The sequence below is a fragment of the Cricetulus griseus genome, chromosome X (assembly GCF_003668045.3).
Source record: "Cricetulus griseus strain 17A/GY chromosome X, alternate assembly CriGri-PICRH-1.0, whole genome shotgun sequence".
In the NCBI taxonomy this organism is placed as follows: domain Eukaryota; kingdom Metazoa; phylum Chordata; class Mammalia; order Rodentia; family Cricetidae; genus Cricetulus; species Cricetulus griseus.
The window spans coordinates 34,107,489-34,117,605 of NC_048604.1; positions in this window are offsets into that span (position 1 = coordinate 34,107,489).

Consider the following 10,117-nt stretch of genomic DNA (forward strand, 5'->3'; position numbering starts at 1 on the left):
TCTCTGATAGTTGTGTATCAGGTTTCCCTGTACACAGTTTGATAAATTCAGAAAGGAGTAGAGCTTCTGAGTTGGAGTTGGTGTCATTTATGACACCAGCTCCAAACTCTAGCTGTTTTTGTTTTAAATCTGGAGACTTCCTGGTAGGTTTTGATGGCCCAGACCATGGTTTGTTTTGTGCTCCTGTTACCAGTTTCTTAAGGAGGCACATTTGAAATGCCTGTCAGCTTAAAGATTCAGGTGAACCCCTTGCTGATGGTTGTACTGTTTCCTGGCAAAACCATTCTGATTTTGTTAGTCAGAGTAATCATTTTTTTTTGTTTTTGTTTTTTATGTCACTTGATTAGGCATTCATATGTTTAGACTATGCATTAAACTTCATCTCCATATTTGGGGCCGGAAAGCTATCTGGACTCATGTTTGGTCACTTTGCAGTATCACCAAGAGACGAAATAAATTATCTCTACTATCTAAGACTTGAATAGCCTTGAGGTACTGTTTTGTTGTAGAACAAGGATTTGAAAGCTTAAATATTCAGGAAACTCACTTGCCTGTGTTTGAGCCTGAATCAATCTTTGAGAGATCTCTAGTAACATTTTTGTGCGCATGAGAAGTAAGCTGATGCTAACTCGATGACCCTAAGGGAGAATTACTGCAGACTTGCTCCACTATCTAAGAATGTACTCCAATTCTTTGAATGGCAAGTGAAAATTTCTATTATCTACAAAAATTTTGATATGGATTTTTCTCCAAAATGGTGTTCAAAAAGGAGCTTAAAATTTCTTCATTTTTTCTTGCATCTTCAAGAATAATAGAAAGTGAGAGGAAATGAAGTGATTTGCTAGTCAAACAGATTCACTTTAAGGATACTTCAAAGTGGTATGCAAAGAATGAAAATAATATAATGGCATTGTGAGAATTTCTTAATGTAAATTCAAGTTGTCAAGCATGAGTTTGCTGAAATATAACAACATCTTATTTATATAATTACAGAAATAATTCAGCCTTGATACAGAGGTGCACACCTGTACTCTCAGTCCTTGGAAGGTACAGGCAGTAGGATGAGGAGTTCAAAGTCATCCTTGGCTACACAAAGACTTTCACAGAAGTCTCGGCTACATGAGATCCTGCCTCAAAAACGAAGAAAAAAGTAAAATAAAACATAAACAACAATAAAAAGAATAAAGTCACAACATTATGAAATAATTTATATTGAAAATCTTTTTATTAGATTATTACTATAGGTTTCTTTTCTCGGCATTCTCTTAAGTGTACAGTTGATAGATAAAATGCTTTCAAAGATTTCACAATCCAAGCAGTGACACTTTGTAGTTAAAAAGGATTCCTAAAATTGCTATATGCAATGAAAATATCTAGATTGTTTTGTTAGTCATTAAGACCTTTTGGAGAAGAGAATAGCAATTGCTTTTTAAGTGGTTAATTTCCATATTTTGGTCTTTCTGTATAGTATTTTACTAAAATTCATAATAGTGACTCGAGTACTTATTTTATGCAAATTATATTTTCTATAAATAGTATTGTTCCTTTGGTTATGTTTTGTGCTTTCTGTGGTGATATATTATTTATGATTTATTAAAGCTTGCCCTCTTTGTTCAAGGCCACATTAACTACACGAAATTGATCCAGCCCTAAAGAGAAACAGCTTACACAAAGCTGATCTCAGCACTTGGGATCATTCATCTTTAATCCCAGGACTCATGAGAGGTATCTAAGACAGGAACATGGTCTCAGAGCTGGCATTTTTTCTCCAGCCACATTGAGGATAGGAAGACATTGATGTCTCTAGCCACGCTGAGGAGAGCAGAGAAATCTGAGTGAATCTGAGGGGCAGTGAAGTCAGGAGCAGATTGAGGTTCGCCCCTTTGGTTTGCGCTGAGGTAGAGGTAAGAACTACCGTCTGGCTGCTTTGTTTTTATGATCTTCAGTTTGAAGCTGGAACCCCAATATCTGTCTCTGGGTCTTTTCTTTTACGTGCTACAACTTTGTTTATAAACCTTTGCTTATTGGCACTCTAAACAAAATCACCTAAATGGTATCTTTCTCTTGCTAACACATCACCCATATTTACAGCCTTGTTCCGTAACTATGGGCCATAAGCATGACAATGTGAGGCAGCATGACCCAATGTGAGCTATCATGAGAAGTGTGATATCAAGGAAAGTCTGACTGAATTCACAGCCATGAAGAATTAGTTCTAATGAAAATGTGTTGTGAATCCAACTTGTTTTGGGCAGCACCTACACATGCTATCGCAGGTGACTTTACTGCAGTGTTTCTGTATACACAGCATAAGCATGCGTACTTTCCTTTTGCACTGCGCGTATGCGGTATCATGTGTCAGCAGATCTTAGATCTGAGAGTGTTGGCTGTTATGAATTAGAGCGGCCGTTCTCAACCTTGCTAATGCTACTAGATTCAATAGAGTTCCTCATGTAGCTAGAGTCCACTCGAAGAGAGGGAGGAGTGATAATATGAGCAAAGGGGTCAAGACCATTTGGGGGAAACCCACAGAAACAGCTAACCTGAGGTAGTGGGAGCTCACTGATTCTGGACTGACAGCAAGGGAAGCTGCATAGGACCATACTGGGCCCTCTCTCAATGTGGGTGACATTAGCTAGCATGGCTTGGGCAATCTGTGGGGCCACTGGCAGTGGGACCAGTATTTATCCCTAGTGTTTGAACTGGCTTTTTGGAGCCCATTCTCTTTGAAGGGAAACCTTTCTCAACCTAGATATGGGGAGAGGGCCTCAGTCCTGCCTCGAAGTGCCAGAGTTCCTTGACTCCCCATGGGAAGCCTTAACCTTCTCTGAGGTGTGGGTAGGGAGTGCAATGTGGACAAGGAGGGGGAGCAGGAGGGGGAGGGATGGGAGTGGGAACTGGGATTGGTAGGTAAAATGAGAAAAGGTTGTTTTTAAAATAAAAAAAATGATAAATAAGAAAAATGAAAAAAAGAAAGAAAAGCAACCACAAAAATCTAATTTAGGTCTGGTGTCTGGATGCTTTGGTGGATTTCCAAAATAGAATGAACCCAAAGGTAAACGAAGCCATACAAAAATTTATCCCTGTTCCTCTTAGATGGTTGCAGTAATTTCTCTGCCCTTGCCTCATGTTCCATTAGCATTACATAAAAAGGTGAAAAACATCTATGGTAGAACATAGCACCATATTGAGTTGATGTTACCCTTAGTAAACAGTGTTGGACACAATAAAAATTATGAGATGGACACTTATCTGGGCACAATCTCTACTTAATGGTTAAAGGACAAACCCCTTTCTGGAATAAGAGTTTTTTTTCATGGTTAAATACGGTTGTCTTTATTTAAATTTTATTTTCAATTTCTCATCAAAACATAAGATATGGTGGCTGGAGAGTAGGTCCTCAACAATTATGAGTACTCACTGTTCTTCCAGAGGATCTGGATTTGATTCCCAGTACCTACATCAAAGCTCACAACCATTTGTAACTCCAGTTCCAGGACATCCAATGCCTTCTGGCCTCTAAGCACACAAAACATATAACTGGTGCACAGATATACACACAGTCAAAACACCCATACACATAAAATAATTATAAAAATATATTTTTAAATACATGAAATATGAAGCTGGACAGATGGCTCAGAAAATAAGATTGCATGTTGCTATTGCAGAAGACCTGAGTTCAGTTCCTAGAACTGATGTCACTAGAAGTACAACCACCTATAACTCCAGTTCCAGGTGATCCCACACCTTCTGGTCCCCACAGATACCCACACTAATGTGCACATACCCACCAACAGATACATACACATAACACAAATACAAATAAAAATAAATTGTAAGAAATACAGAAAACTGCAGGATTGGAATTGTCTCATGGAAATCAGGAATAAGTTATACAAATCATATCACGTTTGATGTAATCAATTTAGTTTAATCATTTTAAGTATACAAAGTTCAAAGAGCTTGGGGTAAAGTATCCAGAAAGGCTTTCTAAGGTAATGAAAACTTAGTTTCAAAGACTAAGGGGATATATGTAATAAGAAAGCAGAAGAATGAACTAAAATTGAGACTAGGCAAGGGAATCAATTGAAGGGAGAAAGGAGCATAGGGTTTGGCTGTAGAGCAGGGGAACAAAATAAAATAATGACATGTACATAAATTGTTGTGTGGAAACACATTACCTTATATGCCAATCTATAATTTTAAAGATTAAAGTGAATATATTTCTTACTTTTATTTTGTAAACCTTATTCCAAATGTTTCTAAGACATAAAAACATCCATTCTATAGGTACTTTCATATTGTTCTGTTATTTCTAGATCCTTGTGGGAATTCTCTTCATTACTCGTTCAGGGGTTGCCTCTATGGTCTTTATGATATATGCATTTTATAATGTTTGCCACTGAATCTATCAGAAGAGGTTCTGTTTCCTTTGTGTTCTCTTTCTGTGTTCCTCTAGTTGTATTTTTGTGGCTCCAATGAGACACAATAGCTTTATGTTGGTGTAGCACCTCATGATTTCTGTTCTACTTACACAACATTTGAAAACTGTATCCTAAGAAATTAGCACGTCAATCTTGAAAAGAAGTCAGTTCTTTTTCCTTTTAAGAATCTGCTGATTCGGGAAAGAGATGCCTTCCCTCCTCATCCATCAATACCTGAGGAGGGTGGGAGAGCTGGCCCTGAGGTCCTAAGGGTGGGAGAGCTACTCTTCCTACCATCATCTGCAACAGCAAGAGCAGGCCCTACACCTCACTTGGGCAGCACAATAGAGCCAATCCTGTTGGCAGAGGTGTGAGTGAGGCAGCCCTGAAGTTGTAAACAGGGGAGAGCTGTCCCCATTACTCATCTGTCATGTGGCAGCATGGGTGGTGGACAGATGCCCCCACAACTCACCAAAGTCTGAGCTAGGCAGGAGAGCTGGCCCTGAGGTCATACAAGCAGGGGAGCTGGCCTTACCTTTCAACAGATGCATCACTCAGGAGAGTGGCCCCAATGCCAGACCTGAGCAACATAGTAGAGCTGATCCTGAAGGTATAGGTGTAGGAGAACTGACTCTGAGGACATGAAAGCAGGAGAACTGGCTCAGCATTCATAGTGTAGTAGAAACTAGAGCCCTCGAACCAGACCAATGACTATGCAATGACCACTTGCAAGTAAGGATACATGGTTAAAAGGGTTTACTGCATGACTCACCGTGCCACACTACAGCTTCCATGATGAGATTGAATTTTTCCCTTAATTTTTTTGTTTTATTTTATTTTGGGGGGAGGTTGCAAAGGGTGGATACAAAGGGGTTGGGAAATGAATGGGATGTAGATGCATGATGTGAAAGACACAAAGAATAAAAAGGAGAAAATAAATTTTTAAAAATCTGCCAATGCATTTAGGTTAGGTGTTGTTTCAGCATAATCCTACAAACAAGTGAGAGGAGATGACCTGTGAATGATACAACAGAATTTTTTCTTTTACTTAGCAATATAAGTAAGTCTAATTTCAGCTTCTTTTAGCGATTGGGCATTGTTTCCTCAAATAGAGATCACTGTCCCTGTAGTTTTTCTTTTTAAAAATATTTATTTTAATAAACACATGTTAATTATACACACTAATGGAATTTATTATATATTTCTATATATATTTTCAACATACGTTCCTTGACTCCAGCCACCCTCCATCTATCATCATGCTCCATTTCTACCCTCACAGTCCCTAGTAATCATTATTCTATGCTCAAGTCTGGAATCTTTGCTTTTGATACTGTTGTTTCCACATACATAAAATGGCATGTGATACTTGTCTTCCCAAGTCTAACTTATTTCACTTAGTGTGACATCCTTCTGTTCCACCAGCTTTCCTGAAATGACAAGATTTTATTAATTTGTTATTATATACTATAAATACATACATTACTAAATATATGTTTATATTACATAACTTACAAGTTATTTAATGAAGGTTCATGTTGTATAATACTCAAAAGCACTGGTGTCTTGACAAACTTTATCAGAATGCAAAGACTTTCCATGCCACTCCAACTAAGCATCCACTTGAGGGCTTGCCTAATCCAGTTCTTTGTTTCATCTTTAACTTCATGACCTTAGAGTCCCTCTGGCCCACTGAGAACTCAATATACTGTGTTTTTTAGGCTCTGTCAGTTCTCCCTTGGACACATTAATATTTAAGGGTCTTTGTTTTATTCCCTTGCTTAGGAACTTCTTTCCTGGAATATGCACATGGATCATGCCGTTGATCTTTGCTTGAATACTGCTTTCTCAAGTGATGCTCTTGTTGACTTTAAAAGAAAGTTTCAGCCTTTTTAGCAGTCTAGCTTTTCACCACACTCCCTATTTTTTTTTCATAGCGCTCACACCTGTTAGCATGTAGCTTATTGCATAAGCTAGCTTTGAAGGGATGTGGCTTGAGTCGTAAGGCACTTGTGTTCCATACTAGGAACCCTGGGATCCATCTCCTGTACTCCCCTCAAGTCTATTCTCAGGAAAACTCAAGTTCTGTGAGTACAGAGAATTGTTTTTCTGTTTTGTGTTGAACCAACCATTTTGCCAACTAGTATTAACTGATTAAATACTAAATGAATGAATGCCTATTGAATTTAAGCTAAATGTTGATCATATTCAGATTTACCCAGCTAAATAGAAAATACTCATTTAGTTTTAAAACTTTTAAGATCAGGGAATAGTTCTTAGGATAGATTTGGTAGGAGTTGGAGGAAGAAAGCGGGGAGAGAGGGAGGGAGAGAGAGGAGGGAAGGGGCAATTGAGATTGGTTCTTGGGGGAGTTCACAGTTAAAGACCTTAGGAACTTCCTCCAAGGGCCTTCAGGCCTCTCCAGCCTTTCTCAGTAGTCGGGCTGTGTGTGTTGGTGGAACCAAGGGCAACTGAACAAGCTGTGCCAAGAACATTGTTGAAATGCTGCTTCTCTGGCATACGTGGAATTCATTATGCAAACTGTCAAGTATGAGCCTTGATTACCCCATAAAATGTGAAACTGCTGAATTTATGAGAACTTAGGGTTAGGGTCATCATGCAAGTGTCATGGATTGGACTGCTTTAGGTGCCTTGTAAGACTTTGGCTATATACAAAGTGCTTATTAAGTTTGAATTGTTACTAATGTCTGTCAACTTCCCTCAAGATTCACATGGAAAAAATTTAGACAATTATAAAGTTTATCATCTTTTACTTACCATAGAGACCTTTTAAGTAGTGTGACGATAATTAAGATGAACTTTTCTAGGAATTCTAATTGCTCAGTACTTAAAGGGTTTAGCAAACATTTGCTGTTAATCATAATCTTGTCAACTATGCTTCAGTGATCCTCTTTTGAATGGGCAATGCTGCATAGTAGATTTATTTATTAGTGATATAAAAAATGGAGAGATAGTTCAGCAGTTAAGAGTACTGACTGCTCTGCCAAAAGACCTATGTTCAAGTCCCAGCACCCACATGGCAGCTTACAACTACCTGTAATTCTCATTACAGGGGGATCCAGCAGCCTCACAAAGACATACATGCACTTAAAACACCAATACACATAAAGAACACAAAAATGAAAACTGAACAAAATGTAACCTATTGCATTCAGAAGTTATGAATATATATAGTCCCATGCTCCCCTCCCACCTTATCATGTTAGGGATCAAATTCTGGGCTTCCAAAATACTAGATAAATGCTTCCATTGAGACACACCTCCAGCTGTCTTATACTTTATATTTTTATCTCAGTACTATAAAGTGAGTTATATTTATTGTGTTTGCTAAATTTGCCATAACTGCTTTGTTTCATTTAACATTGTACAAATATATCAGATATATAAAACTTTATGGTGAGTTTTCAAAAATTATATTAAACTTGGTAAGGATAAATATATTTGGAATATAATTCTCATGCAAATTGTGCTATTTATTAATTTTAATTTCTGTGGCTATTTTAATAAAATCATTTAAGGCTTCCTCTTCAAGATGGCAATTATATCCTACATATTTAACAATTCTTGCTCTTGAATTCCTATAAAAATAATTGAAGGCATATAACAATCTGAGCAAATTCTTCATAGGTATTAGAAAGTAAGGAAGGCTTCCAACAAGTTCAATTTTCTAAAATACATATAAGGAATGTAACGAAACACGGGGTAGGGGGATTGTGCTATGACTTTTATGTCTATGTGTGCTGAAGTTAAAACAAAGGAAAGTTTACAAGGAGGTAATTCAGGGACTAGGAAAAAAAGGAGGTTTTAAAAAAATGTTTCAAAGGGGGAGTTTCCTACTATAGCACTTGCTGGCCTGGAATTCACATGGTGGAAGGAAAGAAAGAAACCCTTTTCGAGTAGTGCTCTGAAACTCTACATGACTTCCATGATGCATATGTGTACATGTACATGTGCATACACTCACACATACACACAGAGAGAATATTTAATACAAGTAAAAGTAAAAACTCTTAATAATGACAACAAATGCATGCACACACATAACTGCAATGTTATTAACTGCAATGTTGCTCAGAAATCATTCATGCATATAAATTTTTAATGCTCCCATTGTAGAGTATAGAAAATTCCATTAAGGCTTTGCATGAATATGAAATATAAAATGTTAAAGTCATTTTAATTATTATCAATACAGAGTCAAATAAGTTTAGAAAGTTCAATATCATAATGCTTAGTTATCAGGTATGTGTTTGTAAACTTTACTTTGGTATGTAATGCATTTATTATTGTGTATATGTGCACGTGTGTGTGAGTGTGTGTGTGTGTGTGTGTGTGTGTGTGTGTGTGTGTGTGTGTGCAGGCCAGAAGCTGATGTTAACTGTCTTCTAAAATCACAACAAGAGATAATGAAGCTTAGATTAAAAATTCGAAACTTTAAATGTATTCAAAACAAGCTGGTGAATTCAGAGCATAAAATCAAGAAATCAAAACAGGCTTGAGATATAAGATCACCCATTAATTGCAGCTGGGACAATATATGAGGTCACTGGCAGTTGGTCCAAGATTTAACTCTAATGCACAAACTGATTTAGTGGAGCCACAATCTATATGGAGAGATACCTTGCTCAGCCTAGACACAGGGGTGGGTAGGTGCCTTTGTTCTCCCGCCTCAAGAAGATGATGGGACAGACTTAGTAGACTTCCTAGAGACCTACCCTCTCCGAGGGGCAGATGGGAGGTAGGGTGGGGAAGATGGGGGAGCAGGAGGAGAGGAGGGAAGGGGAACTGGGATTGGAATGTAAAAAAGAAATTAATAAAAAGATCATTCGTTAAAAAATAAGCAGTGGGGCACGACATACATTGGGGTAGAGCAAAGGGGGAGGTCTGGGGGTCTGCTAGTTGCATAGTAACAGTCTCAGGATTGGCACACCTTCCGGTTGGGAACCTATCCTGAGTTGATTGGTCAGCTACAGCTGCAGAAAGGTTGCTATGCCTGGAAGCCATCCAAAGGCCATTGCTACCTACTGCATTCCACTATTATCAGTAAAGCACACCCAAAGACCCCCAGGGCAGCTAACTTCTGATTGGTTCCTCACCACATGGATGGTATCTGGCAGTTTCTTCCCAATAATTATAAGGTAAGGTGGGGCAAGGAGGGGTGCACTCAGCACCTCCTTCTGAGTCAAGGGACTACATCTTGCTGGATCTTTTCTGCAACCTACAACCTGTCAAAAGCAGGGGGCTAGGCAAAGGTCTGGGCCCTTTAGTGGGATGGTTAATCTTGTTGGTCACCTTGATAAGATTTAAATCACCATGGAAATAAACCTCCAGCATGCCTGTGAGGGAATTTCTAGGTTGTATTAATTGAAGTAGGAAAATTCTCCCCCAAGTGTGGGCATGACTGAATAAAACGGATAGTAACAGGTTTCTCTCTGTTTCATGACAGCAGATACAATGTAACCAACCACCTCAAGCTCCTGCCTCCATGCCTTCTCTCCTATGAGTGCAAGGCCAACCTAGACAACATAGTGAGATCAAGGCCAGCCTGACCTAAGTGAGGCTATGTCTTCATAACTTGGTAAGGGATGGTTTTGCAGTAATTATGTTCACTTCAAAATAAAGTTAAAATTAAGGTTTTAATGTAAAATTTCTATGAGATTGATGATTTC